A 20,640-nucleotide genomic window follows, 5' to 3' on the forward strand; every position below is an offset into this window, starting at 1 on the left:
GAAAGAGTGGTCATAGTTTTACACTCCTGACATACTTAGTAAGAATACACAGTGCAATCCACGGCAGATGCCTCTTTCTCAACGACTGTTATGGAGGAAAAGTTATGGGAGAAGTTATGGAGGAAAAATAAACGGCTAGGAGTAAGCTGTAAGAAACACCAATATTTAAAAATATTTGGAAGAGACTAGATAGGAGTAATGAGAGGAATGGGGGGAAAGTGAGAAGAAAAAAATGTAATGAAAGATAAGGATGAAAAGAATATACAGGAGGGAACAGTGACATACAGGTCAGATATGTCCACAATCTTCCCTACAAACACACAACAGAGAATTGTTTGAAGCAGTGGTGTGCAGATGTTTTTGTCTCAATATGGTTTTATACCATTAAATAGATTTGATGATCTAAGAGCTTTTGCTTACGTGACTTACATCCATCGATAGTTACTACTGTATTAAAAACTGAGGGTGAGGAACTTCCCTGGTGGTCCAGTGGTTAAGACTCTGCACTGCCAATGCCAGGGGTGTGGATTTGATCCCTGATCTGGGAAGTAAGATCCCACATGCTGTGCGGTGTGCCCAAAAGATAAAGAAACAACAAGAAATGTATATATATGTAGGGAACAAATTGGGAAGAAATATATAACATATATAATATATATAAAATATATATAACATATATATATATAATATATAACATATATAAAATATATAACATATATAACATATATATATAAAATATATAACATATATATAAAATATATAACATATATAACAAAAAATGTTTTTAATTGAGTGTGAGAAAAATTTTAAATATTTACGAATTAAGTCTTTTGAAATAACAATTACTTGTTTTATGAAAAAAATACTAAAATTACTAAATTTTCTAAAACTAAAAAATAATAAGAACATTGTTTTATATTTTTGCAAATCTATGTAATGTCTGCCTTTAGATAGGTTAATTTTTATACCTGGTTCTGTATTCTTTGTTTTGCCATAGATTGTTTAGACTAAAGCATATGGACAAAATTCTTCTCAAAAACATGTGTAGTTGGTAAAAGGGGCGATGGTATGAATTACCTTTTCCAGATAATTGGGGATATTCTTCTTTAATACTATACCAAAATTTGACAAGTGGTAATTTTAAAATATAAATTGAAATCAGAAAACATCATTTTTTTGCCCTTTTACATTCAAATTGATTGGTCTGTCTTGCATTCTAAATGGGTCTTTTAATCATACATGATTATGTGACACCATGCATGCACAGATCATTTGGAAAGTATTGTTTTATTAAATTATGCTAATCTTTCAAATATTGACACATCTCATTTTATAATATTAAGTGTCACATTCATTTCATCACCAGTCCACTAGAAAAGCATTTAAGTATTAAGTAGTGTCAGGGTTACAATGGTGAATACAAGTTTTCCAAATTTCTAATTTTCATTTGAAAGCTCAAATTTCATCAGTGGCAACACATGCTATCAGATGTTTTTCTTAAAGAGGCAGGTTCAATGTCTTTGTTCACCGTCAAAGAAATGTCCACCAAATACTCAGCTCTAAATAAACAGAGCTTTTTTGTCATTCTTTCAAGTAAAATAAAAATGGTGCTTCATGAAAAAAAATGAACTAGTTTGGCTTGCAATTCAGACAATTACACAAGCTAGGGAGCAATCACCGTACTTTGATATGCAGTGGGAATGCTTCCATTTCATCACTCAGTAAATTAAAACAGCATTACTGGAGAGTTAAGATTTAACAAAAGTAACAATATTTATGGTTCACCTAGGAAAGTCTTGTATAAATTTTCTTTTTTTCTTTTCCTTACCAAGGTCCTGGCTAAATCCATGGTTACCTTGGTTTGGGGCCACTCCCTTGATTTGTGCCAAGAAACCAGCAGTTTTACCCAAACTGGTTTACAAGGTTAGTGCATATGTCAACACTATAAGAAAGACAAATAACATCTCAGTATTATTATGAAAATAGTTTGACTATTACAATGAATGTATCTAGGGGACCCCAAGAGCCTGAAAACTAGATTTTCAACTGCTACTTTTGAAAATGAAGTAAAGGCTGTGGTCTCTTCCTTCCTTCAATTACTAATCTAGTTTTCTGTTTGTTTTTTATGTTTATTTTAACTTCTCTGTCTTCATCCTTTCCCTCTGTGTGTGTACGCGTGTGCACATTCGCACGTGTACACACGCATATGGGAGTTCTACCAGTGACTATTTAGAGCCTAATTACAAATTGAAGAAAGACTTCATTTTCTTATTGCAGAATATTTTCAGAAATTCCTTGTCTTTTTCAATAGCTTTTTTTGTTTGTTTGTTTTTACTTTAGATCAGTAGAGTAGGGTTTTTTTTGGGGTTTTTTTTGTGGTACACAGGCCTCTCACTGTTGTGGCCTCTCTGGTTGCGGAGCACAGGCACCAGACGTGCAGGCTCAGCGGCCATGGCTCACGGGCCCAGCCGCTCCGCGGCATGTGGGATCTTCCTGGACCGGGGCACGAACCCGTGTCCCCTGCATCGGCAGGCGGACTCTCAACCACTGTGCCACCAGGGAAGCTCAGTAGAGTAGTTTTTTTTTTTTTAATCTGTGTTAAGACTTCATATTTTAGAGCAGTTTTAGATTCACAGCACAACTGAGGTGAAGGTTCTCCCCACACATGTAAAGCAACCCATTCTCAGCATCCCCCATCAAATAGTACATTTGTTACAAGCAATGAACTTACACTGGCATAACGTCATCATCCAAAGTCCGTAGCTTATATTATGGGCTCTCTTTTGAGGCTCCAAGAAGCTGTGGCTCTCTTTATTCACCTGTCTCTCCAGTCTTGGAGATGGTGGTTTGTCCTGTGTCATTCTTTTTTTATAGATTCAAAAAAAGTTGTTGATGTTTCAATCTGTTCATCTTTTTATATGCTCTTAGGAAGGAATAGTGAATTTCAATCTCCTTACATGTGGAACCGGAGACCTGAAGTCTTTAATAGAATATTTTTGAGTATGCTTCTCCTCTGCTTTAGGGAAAAATCTTCTAAAAACTTCTCAGTTTCTGATTATACTAAATAACACTCTCAAAGTCTACAGCTATAACTATCACTCTTAAAGTCTATATCTGTAACTATCTTCCCTGTGTTTAATTATCTACTTAAAATTACTACAGAAATTTCATGCATGCACATCATCTAATCATTTTTATGCCATTATTTTAGAGAGGGGCAAAATAATCAATTAACAAAGCCAGGATAAGTCTCATAATTTTCTACTATGAGAACTTGACAACTAGTTGACATTTATTTTTTTGTATAAACACATCCAATTGGCAAGGCATACACTATATCTACTAGTTGGATTTAAACGTTACATTTTCACATAGTTAGAAAATGCCATAACATATAGTAACACAACAAATAGAAGTTGTGGGCTTCCCTGGTGACGCAGTGGTTGAGAGTCCGCCTGCCGATGCAGGGGACACGGGTTCGTGCCCCGGTCGGGGAAGATCCCACATGCCGCGGAGCGGCTAGGCCCGTGAGCCATGGCCGCTGAGCCTGCGCGTCCGGAGCCTGTGCTCCGCAATGAGAGAGGCCACAACAGTGAGAGGCCCGCATACTGCAAAAAGACAAAACAAAACAAAACAAAACAAATAGAAGTTGCATCAAATTAGAGTATAAAAAGTTGAGTTAAGGCAAAAAGCAAACCTTACTAAATAGTTTTGGGTTTCCTCGGAGTCTGGCACAACCTATATTTACACAAGTTAGAGATCATTTTATTACATAATAAACAATTAAAAATATAAAGGATAATTGGAAATTTTACATGTCTCAGGATTAGATTAATATATTTTAGAATGACTTACTCATAATGAATATTACATTAGGAAGCTTACCCATTACCAAATAGAATTGGAAATATAATGGTCAGTCTAGATTATGGTCTTTGCAAATGTAGCAGAATGGTATTTTGAAATACTATCCAACTGATTTTTTTCCCCTTTCTTAGTTCTGAGTTACCTCTATCATTAAAATAATACCGAGTTATTGCCCAGGGAAGGGAAGACACACAGAATAGAATATGAAGAAGCAGTCAAATCATTGGCTTCGACTTCCAAACTACGCTTTAAAAATCCAAAGCTAGGGCTTCCCTGGTGGCGCAGTGGTTGAGAGTCCGCCTGCCGATGCAGGGGACGCGGGTTCGTGCCCCGGTCCGGGAAGATCCCACATGCCGCGGAGCGGCTGGGCCCGTGAGCCACGGCCGCTGAGCCTGCGCGTCCGGAGCCTGTGCTCCGCAACGGGAGAGGCCACGACAGTGAGAGGCCCGCGTACCGCAAAAAAAAAAAAATCCAAAGCTAGATAAGTCTTGCATGTACTCTTGATTTATATAAGTGTAGATTCGGATGAAAGCAAAATGACAAAGATTCCAACGATCCAAAAAGTAAACATTTACAACACAGAGAAAAGGTAAATAAGGAGTATTAGAGTAAGAAAGGCAATATGCAGATACATTAGTCATTTTCCCAAACAGATGAATAAAGGTCTCAATAGTTAAGCAGGTAGAGGAAAGCTAGAGAAGTTACTGGTCTTTAGAGGCTGTTGGAACCTGAGCAGTAGCCCAACACACCCACCGCTCTGCTCCGTCCAGGGGAAAGAGCTAGTCCCCATTCAAGTTTAAGGGAAATCTGAGAGTAGAGGAGAAGCCTTCTATATTCCCAAGTGTAGCCCATGAATGTTCAGACGTTGTAGAACATATCGTGGTGCTGAACCAGTAAAAGAGATACAGGCTGTGGGCTTGAAGGCAGCTTCAGAAAATTCTGATAATCTTGGACTGGTGCCGATAAGGAACAAAGTTCCCCATAAGGTGAGTGTGACAGGTGGTATTTTCAAAAGACAACTGCAACAATTACTCTTATTCCGTGTGCTATTTTTACCACATGACTTTGACAGTCCTACCACCAAGAGGTGGGTTTGTGTTTCTCCCTGAATCCAGTGGGCTTACAAACAGTAGAAGTGACATTACGTGATTCCAGTGCCTGTTTCTGTTGGATTTTTTTTTTTTTTTCTTGGAACCCAGCCATCCATGCTATGAAGAAGCCCAAGCAGCCAAGAGAAGCTGCACATAGGTTTTGGGCCAACAGGCCCAGCTGAGGTTGCAACCAACAGCTAGCATCACCCTTCAGACATGTGAGTGAAGGAAACATGCCTTTAGATGACTCAGATGTCCCCAGACATCATGTGTTCCAGATGAAGCCCAAAATAGCTCAGCGTAGAAACAAGCTGTCCCCACTGGGCCTTTTCTGGATTCCTTCTCCTCAGAATCCAAGAATATGATAAAATAGTTGTTATGCCACGAAATGTGGTTTGTCGTGAAGACTAGATAACTGCAACGGTGGGGAGGGGAAACAAGGAGTAGATCTAAGTAGAAGAATCTGCTCTTAGGAGAGCTAAGCATAGTGTCCGAGTGCCGAGGCCCCACGCCCAGAAGCCATGGCACAGTTCTTCGGCATCAGGACCAGATTCCATGTCAGGTGCCCCAAGACTTGGCTAAATTAAATTACATCTCAGTAAGTGCTGTCAGAGACAAAAGCTGGCAATGGAACGGACACCTCTTCCTGGAATGCCATGACACTAGCACAGTTTCCTAGGAACTTAGAGAAACCACGGAAGAATGAAAGGAAATTATGACATGGGAAGAATCGTGAATTGGCCAAGCTTCATCCTCAAACACGCAACATTTAAATCACATATTTGAATCGGGATGATTTAGATTTCCTCTGCCACTTCTGGATTATTTTAAATTTAGTCAAAGAGAACCCAAGTCCCATTTTACCTATCTTCAATATTAACTTTATAAAATGTCCAAAGTGATGGCTAAATTATTTCTTCAGACATGCTTGTAGAAACGGACATTGCTCTGAGCAGATGATATATATATTATCACATATCCCTTTACAAAGTTTTAAATTTCAACTGGAAACTAGTGAAAGTTGGCAGATTGAAACCAAACCTTCATGTCATCACTGGAGTTATTCTGAACAGAAATTAACAGCTCTTTCTGATTTCACTTATTTTAGTCTAGTTTGGATTAACTGTAGTAAAATAAAAGTAACATAAATTTGATTTTCTTAACTGATTTTAACTGTACAATTCATAGTTTCTGTTTCCATTTTCAATGATGCATTCTGTCCTTTAGACTTGTCTAGAGGTCTAAAGACCTCTCTAATATAAATTTTCAAAGAGGGATCTTAAGAACATTAAGTATTGTTCATAATGACATGCTCTAAGTTGCTGCCAGTGATAATTGGCCGACACCCAACTAATCAGACTCCTCTCATGAATACTTTTTGAGACTTGTGGTAAATTTTGTAAGATAAATGGCCTTGATTGAGATGCATCTGTGGCCTCATTCCAGAATGGAGTTAACTGGCCTGAATGGGAGATGAATCCACAGCCACATGTTCTAAGAAGCTCAATATATCTTACACAATCAGATAATAAAATATTATCAGGGGCGCTTTCTTGACTAAAATTTATAAAACTTCAGAGTTGTGTAATCAAAAGTGTGGGATTTGGGGTTTTGGTTTCTATGGCATCAGCGTTTCTCAGGCTGGAGTTGTGCGACCAGTGAAAGAAAAACAAGTGGGAGATTTAACCTGATGGTGCACAAAACCATCAGCTATGTAGAACTCTAAAGAACCTGGACCTTTGGAGGAAGTATACACATTCTGAGCAGATACGGTAGCATTTATTGCTCTGTAGACAATACGATGGAAGTTCAGTTCAGTGGCTTATCATAAAAATGTAGGTAAAGACTCCATATTAGCTATCCAAGTAGTTAATACACACCTTCTCTATTTTGTGATGAATGAATTATTAATGATTGCTTGAGTTCAGTTCTTAGAGAAAAGAAGAGCGAGAGATAGCAGTTCACATTTCTGTTTCCTATCCAACTTTGAAAGAATATTTGGTCAAGTTCAGGGCACTGATCACACTTTGGGTTCATTTTTAGTAAGTCTAGAAAGAAGTAAACATGCATGGAGAATTCCAAATATTTCATTTTAGTAGTTGTTCAAGCCATGGATCCCTTTGGCAACCCAGTGAAGCTCACAGACTTCTAAGATTTTTATACATGTAAAATAACCTACATAGGATAACAAAGGAAAACAAATCATTGAAATGTAGTTAACATATTAAAAACTAATAACTTCCATAATTTCAAAGTAGTGGTGAGTGTACACAGTGTTTTTTTGATATATTCAAATAACTTGAATGTAAAATGAAAGTTTTTGATTTCTATTGGTGACAAAGTTAACATCTCATCCAAGTTCATAAACCCCCAAAAGTCTATCCACAAATCCCTTAGGGTTCAGTGCAGCCGAGTTTAGGAACACCTGAGTTAAGATTAGGCTACAGCTTTACGCTACCATGGAACGAATTGCTACAGGCTTCTTATTAATGTCAAAAAAGGTTGCTTACCATAAAGTTCCAGCTAAAGTCCAAAATCAAAACAAAAGAACAGAAAAAACAAAAAGTTCTACCTGTATTCACCAGGAGTAAGCCAGCAACCATAGCCTGGCTTAGTCTCAAGAGATAAAATGCTGTATGCAGGAGACTTCAAAAGGATTCTGGAAAATGTGTCATATTAAGCTTAGGGTGATTCCATTTTTGATTAGAGTTAAAAACAAGTGAAGAAAATGTGTAGACATATCAGGAGAGCAAGATACCATCTGTGTTTAATCATATATTCTTTTTCTACTGGTCCTCCAAGTGAAATTTCTTCTCTGGTTAATTTTCTGTGTAAGTTTAGCTCTGCCAATTACAGAGGAAAGGGCAAGTTACTTAAACATTCAGCTCCTCGGTTTTCTCTTGTGTAAAATAAATGGGTTAAGCGAAATGATCCTTTTGGTGGACTTTAGTGGGAAGAGAATTAGTTTTGAAGAAGTTAAACATTAGTTAAAATGCCTCTACTGTAATATTATTGAACAAAATATGATTTAAAAGAGTTGAGACCTGGGACTCAGGTTAAGACTGAGTGGCTGAGACTTCGCCTTCCAACGTAGGGTGTGCGGGTTTGATCCTTGGTCGGGGAGCTAAGATCCCACATGCCAAAAACCAAAAGCATAAACATAAAACAAAAGCAATTATTGTAGCAAATTCAATAAAAATGGGCCACATCAGAAAAAAAAAAAATTCTTTAAAAGAAAAAAGAAAGAAAATTGAGACCTGGTTCATTATAGAGCTATGAGGATCAAATAAGATAACATAATATTTCTATAAGACACATTGAAAGCACTAAATAAGGTGACTTCATGCCCAGACTCTAATACACTTGAACCATAAATGCCTGTCCCACGTATATGAAATCCCAATAACTGCTTTCAAATGAACGCTTGTTATTGAAAGTACTACGCACATAGGGCTACAAAATATTTGCATGTTAATAGAAAAGTAAAACTACCAATATCTCTCTAAATTGCTTACTTCAGAAATGCTGCAGTATATAATCATTGCACCCTCACCCCTGCCTCAGTCCCGCCCAGTGGTGACCCTCACCTCAGCACATCTGTAAGCCACCTGTGGTCCCTTCCAGAGCACAGCAGTTGGGCCTCTTCTCTCATACCTACAAAATAATTCGATAAGGGTGACTTGTCAGACTAATAGGATAGAGCACATCACTTTCAGCTTTTTAAAGCAGGTTCCTGCCAGTTAAAACTATTATTTGAAAACGTCTACACTGGGGTCCCAAGCGAGAGAATTCCTCCAAATTCCAACTTATTTCCATGGTAAGGCAATAGGGATAAAGAGTGTGACACAAACAGGAGACATTCTAGGCTAACGGCTAAAACTCAGAGTGCTCGGATGGGAGAGGGTAGATGTGAGGGGAATTTAAGGTCTAGGTTAATTTGAACTTGCTGTTATCTACCTGCGTGCGGTACACAGAATGATGCGTCTCCCACCCCTCAAGACATCCAAGTACTGATCCCTGGAACCTGTGAATATGTTACCTTACATGGCAAGAGGGGTTTTGCAGAGGTGATTAAGAGGTGTATCTTGAGATGGACAGATTATCCTGGATTATCCAAGAGCCTCAGTGTGATCACAGAGGTCCTTATAAGAGGGAGGCTGGAAGGTGAGTCACAGATGGACATGTGACGAAGGGAACAGAGGAGTTGGGGGAAGAGAGAGACAGACTGAGATTTGAAGACGCTATGCTACCGCTTAAGTCAGAGGAGAGGCCAAGAGACAAGGGACACAGGTGGCCTCTAGAAGCCGGAAAAGGCAGGGAAGCCAATTCTCCCCTAGAGCCTCCAGAAGGAACATGACTCTGCTGACTCCTTGGTTTTAGGGTGTCTACCTAACAGACTGAATATGTGTTGATTTAACCCGCTTGATTTGTTGTAATTTTTTTCGGTACTGTAGGAAACTAATACGTCAATTATCTATTTTTTTTTTACATCCAATTTTTACACGTTTTCCTCCCTCTGCTTTGCCATATGAGCCACAGTATTGAACTAAGTAAATACATTCTGAATCACCATGTGTAGACGTACAGTTCTCACACAGAACCCTAATCTCCCACCTTCGCAAAGACCCTTGGGAAGATAGTTGAGGACTTGTATTTTTTCCAGTACTTTATTAACCATTTACACTAAAATGTTATGAAATATCAGAAAACCCTTAAAAATCACTAAATATCTCATGTTTAAAACCCTTCCTACATGATACTGATAGTCTGCTTCAGTAAAATGCACTACTCATCACATTCGCTTTGGAATATCAATGATTTCTTAATAGTTGCTATATGATCTTTTCTGGTTAGCGCTATATCTAGATTTTAAAATGTCACGAGGAGAACAGACATGAAAAGAGAGATACTCTGATAATGTGCAGGACGTATGTATGTTTGTGTGTGTGTGTGTGTGTAACAGACGTCACACTGCCTATCTCAAGACCCTTGGCTTTTCTAATTCTGGGACTTTGAAAACTAACTACTTTCCTCTGTACCAGAGTTTTCTTGAAATTAGAGTTACTAATACTATTTCATAAGATTAGTGGAAATAATAAAATAAAATAAATTAAATGTACATGAAATGCTAAGAACAGTACCTAGCACATAGTATTCACTCTGAAAACATTAGTTATTACGGTTATTATTATGATCACCACTATTATTCCCGCTAAACTACATTAAGTGTCCAAGAAAAAGCTCTTTCATTACCACAGCAGTTGTTGAGACACTGCAGTGGCCATTGGTGCCCACCTGTCCTGCTGTATTGTGTCGATGGCCTGCCTGATACCCCACCTGGCCATTTGCAGCCCTGTTGATTACACCACTGCCACACACTGCCCACTACAGCAAATTGTTCTGCCATTTCAATAGTCTTGTTTCAACAGTGCAGGATCACGAAAAATATTTTTCCAGAAAAGTGAGTTGTTTGGATGCTTTGGGGATTCCCTTGGCAAAATTAAGATCTCATTTAGGCTTCTGAGTTGGATGGTAAGAATCTTAAACCAACGAAAGGATGAGGCCCTTTACATCAGGTTCTATTCATTGGCCTCTATATTCAATCTAAGCAGAAGTTCACTGATTGGAGCCAAGCATCAATCATGTCATAACTGTGTTGAGAAGATATTTTTCTCCCTTAGAAACGAAAATCTCAATGTCATGCTGACATTGTGATTTCTGAATAGTGTGGGTAAATATCCAGTAACCAGGGCAATGGATAACAATTTCTAGGATAAGGATGTGGAATGCTCATTAAGAAGCCACTTCCAATTCTATCAGAAATGGCAATCAATTGTTTCTTGAACTATCCCCTAAGCTTCCACAGTCTTGACATAGAATCAATAAGACATCACCTGGCAATTAAAAAGTATGCTGCAAATATATAATTAGCTAAATAATTTAGTAGCCAAATACAATCCACTCAAGTACTTGCCTCTTTATAGCCTTTGAACACAACTGTGGACCACTATAACCTCTCATTTCTCCAGATTTATGGCATCCGTTTAATACATCTCCTCATTTGAATATTATTTTGTCATCTAATGACACTTTTTAATTTACTTTTCTTTTTCAAAATTATATGTCTTTTCTCCCATCTAGAGTATACAGTTTTAACTGCACATATTAGGTACTAGCTCCCCAGACATTTATTTTTATCGGATTGCTTTAATGTATTATTGAGTCTATGTTAGCAGGCTTAATTTTCATATGTTCTAGTTAATTTCCTACACAGTACAAGCCAGAATACAATGCATCCGTTCCATCAGAGGCAGAAGGAGAGACAAGATATATCATGATGACACTAATATCTGTTCCTCAATAATTGTAGCCTGAAGCTTCGGCTTTATCATCAACCAGATATTAGCAGCATTCTCACAAGGTACAGAATATTTGGTTGACTTAATTCTTCCCCTAATTCAATAAACATTTCCAGAAGGTCTCAAAAATCTGACACTGTTTCAGTTGTTGGCAATATAAATAACTATTCTATTTGCCATATTTTATAAAGGGAAAAATGGAAGAGTGATTTTAACATAGACACATTTCTTTTTAGTGGCCTATTACTGCATTAGCAGAGAATCAGTTTTAAGAAGGGAATTTAGAAATGATCCAATTGTTTTCTTATCTTTGACATGCCTTATAAAATTTTTCTCTATATCTCTGCATTTGTAATGAGGGGAAAAATAAAGATGGGGCTTTTGTTCAGATTCTGGGCTGCTACATGCACATCTGGGGAAACATTTTCAGAGGTAGGGAAGCCACTGATGAGGGGAAGAAGTGAAAAGTGAAGAGCCATTCCTTGGTGTCGTGTGGGTGTGGTGCAGAGTGGACTCCTGCAGGAATGGGTGTGAAGAAAGTCACATGCTGTATAGGTGGCACCTATCTTTTCTGATCACTCTTGGTAACAGAAGGTTAGACTACAGTTGTCAATTGCACCCTTTGATAAAACTGGAAAGGGTCTTCAAGCCAGGACTGAGGTATTAAAACAACAACAAAAGCTTTCCTTGGGAATGACTAAAACATGATATTAGAACTACATGCAGTTTATTAAATGATTAATGGAATCAGAATTACTTATACATCAAAATACAGGTAACATATAAAGCGATTCTGATTAATCTTTGGTCCTTCTCACTTGGAAATGGATGCAGTTCTTAAGTGTATCATGACCAGCCAGTATGCAATCCACTCCTTAACACACCCTGCTTTCTTTTATTTTCTCATACTCTCTTGTGTGTACACTGTCCATATCCCAAATTGTTAGCTTTATAAAGACTGATATCAATACAAACTGCAGAGGGCTCGATTTATACTATCTGCTAATGTTCAACGTTCAAAACAGATGAGCCTATTTTTCAGTTTTTTACATAAGGCTAGCTAAGCCTGTTACTACTAGCTACTGCACTGGTCTGTGTGATACAATAACACAGGAGCATGTATCCTCCTTCGATAGGCTTCCTATGAATTCATGACACAGTTGCCTGCTTCTTTAACTGAGAAATGTACCACTGTCATAGCTCCCTAAGTTTTGTTTCCTCGACTGAAATCTGATTTGGGCTGGGGCAGTAAGAGAGATTTTAGAGTTCACCTGAGTTTGGGGTCTGAAGAAAATTAGTGCCAGGTTTACATCCTGATCAAGTCACCCCACAGCATCTTTGACGCTATGATACTTTCTGGATCCTAGCAGCAAATATCTCTCCTGGCTACTGCAGGCATAGTGTCTAGGAGTTTTCTCTTTAACTGTTTCATTCTCACTTGTCTCTGGTATTTAATACTAAGCATTTACCATTATGTCTTAAATAAAAGAGTGATGAATGAATATACCAGTTATCTAAAAAATAAATGCATTAGTTAAATAGATTATTTCAAGAAGATAAAGTATGAAACATTATTACTATGCAAATAAATATGCTATTCCTCTTTTTATCAAAAGAAAACTGTTCTTTGCTACATAAATATAGAGATGCATAGATAGACAAACATATAGGCATAGTAGGTATCTCATTTTATCTTCCCCTTAAACCTAACTGATTATTTTGATTTGCAAACAAAATTTTAAAAATTCTATCAGGTATACATAAGACTGACACCTTTTAAATAAAAAGGGGCATTTTTCTCATTGCTGCTTGAACAGAAACTGAACAATAGATTCTACTAAGGCTAACTGACATCAGTTCTATTATCACTTTAATTCAATTTTCATTAAGCACCATGGTGCTAAGCCTTGTGTTACACCAACCGCTCATTACCACAGGAAGACTTGAAATATAGGATTACATGAAATATAGGATTTGTTCAAAATAGAATGATAGATACTATCTGGGAGTTAATATGTAATACATTATCCACCAGGTTTAGAAGATAAAAATGTTTTGGATGTGCTAATCCTTAGTGCTGTAAATATAAATTTTAGACTAATAGTAATTTTTTCCATAAAAACCTTCAAAACTTTTATGTTTAAATAACAGTAATTAAAAGAGATTAATTTGTTTTCTGCTTCTGTAGAATTCATTCAGAGCATAATTCAGGATGCTATCTTCGTCTAAGAACTGTGTTTTTGTGTTACTATTTCCTTTAGAGAGTTCACTAACTAGACTAATGCTGTGTACTGTGTAAACGGCCTTTTACGTCTCAAAACTGTCTATTTTCTGAACACACTGAAAAGGCTACTTTCCCTTCTCATGTATCATGGTAAAGTCTGTAGGACAACAGTAACGAGGTCAAAAGGACCTTAAAGCAGCAGGATACTTCAATTAATAAGACAAGGTAAATATTTGAGCAGCTTTAAAGGTTCACTTCTCATAAAGATTTAGATAACCATCATATGTTATATAATGACTTCATTTTCATAATCATCTGAAATTCCCTTCAAATTAAATATATATATTACATGTAGATATTTTTTTATTTGACATATCCTCCCAACGAAACAATTACTTTGGTGAATTTAATGGCCCTTCTCCTAAGTGATAGAGCTGTACAATGTTCACCATCCTGCTATTAAAATATTCTAATTAAATCAGTCACCCTGGTCCCATCTGTTATATACGGATCTCATGTGGAGAAGCTGCTGGAATCTCTCCAGGGCAGTGAATGCACTTCGTTCCTTTCATGGCTCATTGGATGTCACGTGCACGAGGACCTTGTTCTTGGTTTGAAATTATAACTAAGGCTCCGGGTAGACAATAAACCACAGTGAATGCTATGAAGATTAAATCAGCTCTTTTTTCGTACTCTCAGAATGCTTGCAAAGTAAAAACAGTTGTGGCCCATGACAATATTTAGCAATCTACTCTTCATCATGTTCTAGGCATGTGCAGAAACGCTGGACATTCTCCCCAGTCCTAAGCATGAGGTGATGGTCCCAGGAACCCATGCCTGTAGGAACATTGGAGAACTGGGGAGTCCACCCCAAGGCTGGACCTGACAGGATACCAAAGTCAAAGTCAGGGCTGAAGCTTGATTTATAAGTGCAGACCTCTGTTCTCCCAAAGATCATGGCACATTCGATTACCATTTTCCAACAAACGTACTGGTTTTCAAATTTTACTTCCCTGGACATGAACAATGGTTTGATGGGGGTTGGGAGGTGGGGTTTAACTCATACAACTTCACATGTATAACCTTCTTATTAAAAGATGATAATAACAAAGGCCTTGATATGTTAATCAGGGGAAATTTGTTGACAAATTGTAAGATTTCGTAAATGATAGACGAGAAAACTGCGTTGTTCTCTGCATTTGTCACTGCTATTTTTCAGCTCTGACTATTTGATTCATGAGTTGTCAGATAACTTGCACAAGGAAAAAAATCTTAGTTTTAATGCCATGTTTTAATAATTAAGTGGTTAGTCTAGCTGAAACTACTGTTCCCTGAAATGCACAGCTACACACTATTAATTGTGACGATGCTTCATTATAGAGATGGCAAATCTGTTTATATCTCAGATCCTTTTTGGCATTAAGAAGGCCATGAAGTGTAAACAAATAAATACACGCATTATTTATTCAAGCAGCTAAGTGTATAGCTTATCTATACATATATATATACACACACAAATGGGCATATGTACTTTTTTCTCCCTTTTCCTATTCCTTCTTCAATATTTCAAAATTAAATATTTTCAAATGTTATTTATATGAAAGCTATTCATGCATATAAAGAATTAAGTAGTTCCACCAGCTCTAGAAATAAAATGCAGTCCTTTTAACAGGAAACCAGTTAGCTCTTGAATCTGGTTCGTTGAGAATTCACCTCTTTTTATACAAATTGCATGTGCGTTAGTATCTATCAACCTTCTGCTATGGTTCTTTTCTACTTAGCTCTGCTTTCTCTCCTTGCCTTCTCTCGCACACATGGACCTTCCTCTTCGACGTTTTCTCCTGATGAACTTATAGTCTACTTTGGGTCTGATCAGTACTCAGTGCTGGTGTCTCTATTACTCTACCTTCTACCCAAAACTCAGGTCAAGGTGACTTGGCCCACTCACTTTCCCACGCCCATGCAACCACCATTTCAAATGTTCCCCTGCTCCAAGCTTCTAACATCTTCTCCCCGCCTTGCTTCTATTTTCCTGAGAAAATTGACGCAGGTAGGAGAGAGACCTTCCCCCAGCTCTCAGATATGACACGTCGACCCCACATCTGCCATGCCTCCACCTCGTCTCCTGTAAAGACAGATGCGCCATCTGGGTTCCTAATACTGCCTGCCTTTCCTCCTGCTGACACATCCTTCTGGCCCACACTTGGCATTTATTTGCTGTAGCTCTATTCCCTTCCCTGCATTTCTACTGAATCAGTATTATCATCGAACACTTTTTCTATCATTCTCAAAACGAAAAATCCCTCTCTTAATACATTTAGCATCCGTTCCCACATTTCTTCTGCAATTCTCTACTCCTCCCCCCTTCCCTCCCCCCCAACCCCCCATTAAGGCAAATCTACACCAAGTATTGTCTGAACAGACTCACTGTCTTCAACTGAACTCTTCACGTTTTCTCTTGAACCCTCCTCAATCAGGACTGCATTCTCACCCTGCTTGCAAGCCGTTAACAAGAAGACTAATTCCTGTTCTCCATCTGACCTGAATATCAACATTTGACATAATTGCACCCTGAAACATTTTCTTCGCTTGGATTCCGGGAAACACCTGGTGTTCTAGCCTTTTTTTTCTCAGTCTGCTTTCATGAACTTGACTCTGCTCTCTGACCTCTAAATGCTAGTAAGCCCAGGGCTGTCTTCTCTTCGCACTCAAACCCCTCATGATGTCACCTCATCGCATGCTTCCCGTTTATATCTACTGTCTGAGTTCTTCCTCTGAATCCCAGAGTGTTAGATTCAACTACCTGTTGAACATCTCTTCCCGGATGTCTAATCTCCATTTCGAGCTCACCATGTTGAAAACAACACCCTCACCCCCACCCCACCCCCCCAAAAAAAAGAGAAAAGAAAAGAAAGGAAAGAAAAACCAACTCTGTTTCTACGACTAGTAAAAATTTTGTCGTAGGGTTACCTTGCAGTCAATCTAGCAGCAAATCCTATTAGCTTTACCTCCAAATTATTTTTAAATATTAAACTTAAATACAGGTTCCCACCACTCTCTTCACCTTTGCTGCTACCACCCAGGTCAAAACCCCTTCCTTTCCTCATCTCTACCTTATCACAAGTGCTACAAATGCTCTGTTGTTCTCAGATTGATCAAGTTAAACTAACAGACGATGTCATTTCTCGACTCAAAACACAGCAGTCGTTTCCCATCTACCCCAGTAAAAGTCTGAGTCATCACTGATGCCTATCAATTACTGAAAGATTTGCCTCTTTCCTCTCTGCGTTCAACTTTGAACATGGTCTTCCTTGCACATGGCACTCAGGGAACACTGGCTGACTGTTCCCAGGACCTAGGAGGCACGTACCCTCCAGTCAGTACACGGGGCACTTAGAAAGCCATTTTAATCTAGACTCATGCCCTTTCTCTTTAGCAAGTTTCCATGAATTATCTAATTCATGGTGCTCTCATGTCTGTTCTCTCTGTTACTCTTTGTGAATTTCTAGAACTTCAATAAGAATAATTTTTATTTTAATCTTTTCTCGTGTTTTCCATCTTTGTCTTTCTGCTCTACTTACTTGAGATTTTTTTTTTCAACTTTATCTTCCAAAACTTCTACTGAGTTTTACTTCTGCTCTCTCGATTTAATTTCCCCAAGATATTTTGTGTGTGTGTGTGTGTGTGTGTGTGTGTGTGTGTGTGTGATGTATGAATGTGTGTGTGTGTGTAACTTTCAGATTGCTCTTTTTTTCTAGTATATTTTTCTTACTTCAAGCTTGCAATATATTTTCTTATCTGTCTGAGGATACCCAGGGTAGTGTTTTAGTATTTTTGAAGTTTTCTTCTCCCTGGTGAGTCCCTATTTCCTCTAAATTCTCTTTCTTTCTCCATTTCTCTCTTTCTTTCTTTTGCTTTCTTTGTTTTGTTTGTTTTCCCTTTACTTCAAACCTCTTGTTTGAGAGGCTCTGGTTGACTCCATTGATTCTGCTCCTTGTAAGGAGGCAAAGTAAGAAGCTGTTTAGAGGTTCCAAGTGTATGTCCCCTACCATCTTCTCCAAGTGGTGATTCAGCCAGGCCATTTGATGGGGAACTGACAATCAGTATCCTTAGGAGTCTTCTCTTAGAGTCATCATTTTCTTTTGCAAAAAAATTCCTCTGATATCCTGCATGGAGGATAAGTGTCTGGGAGTTCAGTGGGAGAAGAGATTTAGGACATCAGACAGAATGTTTCCTTCACAACTTTAGTTTTATTTCTCCCCTTTCGATCTCATTCTACATGATCATCCTTCTCTGCCTTACCTGTGGAGTGACCAGCTAATACGAGTAGTCTTGGAAATTCGAAAACCTGCTGGAAATGGTTCATTCTATCTCATTTTGGCTCTCAACCCACTGCCACTCCCCACCTCCACCCCCAACAGTATTTTGTCATCCTGGGTCTATTAAGAAAACTTTTCACTATTTGCCTTACATCTTCGAAACCAGTGTTGCCCTTTTCTCTTCTAACATTTTTTTTCTTAATAATTCTGTTTATTTCTTTTAAAATATCTCTTCACTGTAGCTTTCGAGCAGTTTCAAGAGGGAGCAAAAAAAGAGATGTATGTATTCATCCTCTGTTCCAAATGCACTATACATCCAAGGAGCATGTTATCTGAATCGTTGTCGAGATTTCTCATTAGAGTCCCTACCCAGGGCGGCTGCTCTGTGGTCTGGCTGGGCGCGATGGGCACTGCGAGGATGCTGGGGAGGGAGCTCTGTGGACCACGCACCTGTCCATCCGAGCACGTGGATGGAGAAGCCCTCGGAGAGTTGCTGCTGAAGCTGAAACAGGCCACGAATGACCAGGCATCCCTGAGTCACCCTCCACCTCCTTCTCCGCTGCCAAGAGGAGTGACACTGGGAGGGCAATGTCGCCCCCAGAGGGCAAGATAGCGCCCTGTGCTGTCAGTTTCCAGGGAGCAGGTGAACCAAGTGCTTCCAGCCTCCTGCCCATCTCCTCTGCCCACTTTTCAGGAGGGGGCCCTATCCGGAAGAGATGGGATAAAGGATAACACGGTGTATTTTCATGGTCCCTTGACTTCCTTTGCAGATTTTAGGAAACACGCCTTTGGGAAGGGCCTCCAGGTCTTGGCTAAATGTCTTCTCCTTCCTCTGTGGGTCAGCAGTCAGCTTTCCCTTATATTCTCGGCTATTTAATAATATTTCGGGAGAGTGGGGTGACCCGCAGCCTATTCTTCACAATGAGCTTCATGATAAGGGGCACAACCATCTAGAAAGAGAGATGGGCTTTAACACAGATAGCAGCTGGCATGCAGGTGAGAATGCAGACATAGCTGAAAAACTCTTGTTGGAAGGTTAAACATCTTTGCTGGGTTATGATGACCTGGCTTCAAAATCTGAAGAAAAGAACCAAACATGTCAAATCTACTTGGGCCCGGCATTGTACTAAAGTGTTGTTCATGAGTTCAGAAGGAAATAAAGACTTCCTTACTGTGGGATTAAACACCAAAGAAGGCAGGGACCAATTCTAATGGGAAAAAATGAAAGCTTCTCAGTGCATTCCTGAGCTTTGTCTAGAAGATACTGATTGGTTCTTGACATCAGGTGACGATGTTTGTGTCATACGAGAGAACCTGAGATGGCTTTTGGCAGACTAGCCCTGGAGAACCCATACACTTAGGGAGAAGACTTAAGCCCTATATAAGGTAGGGCTACGTGAGTGAAGAAGCAGGAGATGTACCAAGCAAAGGAGTGTTGAAGTTTGTTGACGCAGCCAAGACAGACAGATGTACACACAGTTCTTCCATGGGAGACAGCCCTGGGGAGACACATGGAAATCATGAATGTAGACACAGGGATTCTAAAGACCCCACTGGAAAAGAAATTTTCCATCTTTTTGGACCAGAACACCACTGAAAGTTTATCTAACCAGAAACTTTTGGTGCTGGGGCTCTACCTCCTGTCGAGGGTTCTGTTTGCTGTTTTGAACTTGTAGTTTATCTTCACTATGTTGACTCTACAGCAGTGTATGTGTTAGAATACCTTGTTTATCATCTTCATCCATATGGTTGTGTTTACAGACAGCGACCTATACCTTGCCTGCGATTAGACTAAAGGAAACAGTGAGGCATACGAACATCAAGATCCAAAGGAAAAATTATAAAACTCTAGGAGGAAAAACATGAGCGAATGGAGAAATAAAGTGTCTAACATTGCACTGAATAAAGTCTTCTGCGTTTCTGTTGTAGAATCTTGGAACCTCAGTGAGCACTTCTTTCTAAGTGAACGTTCCATGGTATAGTATCGTAAATCTTTCTTATGTATGACTGTCGACTGAAGCTTTCAATACGCTGTGCAGTATGTTAAAATGGGCTTTGGCCACATTGAGGAACTAGAGATTTTGTTTCCTCTTCCTGACCATGTGTACTATTGTTTAACCAAACTAGTTAAATTTGCTAAAACTTCATCACACCATTTTGTAACATATACACAATGCTAAATAAAACCTGTCCTTGAAATATTTTAGAAGGAAATCTTTTTGCTCAGTGTTATGTGTAAACTCAAGCCTTGAATCTGTAATTGCAGTGATAACTTATAATTGGTAGTATTTCTTCCACACCATTTTGCAACATATACACAATGCTAAATAAAACCTGTCCTTAAAATATTTTAGAAGGAAATCTTTTTGCTCAGTGTTATTTGTAAACTCAAGCCTTAAATGTGTAATTGCAGTGATAACTTATAATTGGTAGTATTTCTTCCAGAATAAAGAATTTAAAAAGGCACTTGTTCTAAAGGTGCATTCAGGAAACCACAATTTAAAATAAAAATCCTATCGGTGTTTTCCAAGATCCTACCAGAACACAGCATTACTTTCCTAATACTAAGTAACAAGATCTCCATGCTGAAAAATCATTCAATTAGATAATCATTTAATAATAATAGTTATTATTATTTGTACCAAATTTCCAAGATCTGTGCTGGGGGTTGTGCAAGTCAAAAATAAGGCATGGATTTTACATTCAAGTTATTTATTATTCCATTAATACTTATTTCCATATGACCACTATGAACAAATCGGAGAAAATCTCACTGTCAA

At 38.5% G+C, this 20,640-nt stretch overlaps 1 pseudogene; it reads left to right on the forward strand.

The window, feature by feature from the left end:
- Positions 1 to 18,263: 18,263 nt before the first annotated feature.
- Positions 18,264 to 19,655, forward strand: LOC103076848 (glycoprotein-N-acetylgalactosamine 3-beta-galactosyltransferase 1 pseudogene; annotated as a pseudogene).
- Positions 19,656 to 20,640: the final 985 nt, after the last annotated feature.

The sequence above is a fragment of the Lipotes vexillifer genome, unplaced genomic scaffold, assembly GCF_000442215.2.
Source record: "Lipotes vexillifer unplaced genomic scaffold, Lipotes_vexillifer_v1.1 scaffold549, whole genome shotgun sequence".
Taxonomy (NCBI): domain Eukaryota; kingdom Metazoa; phylum Chordata; class Mammalia; order Artiodactyla; family Lipotidae; genus Lipotes; species Lipotes vexillifer.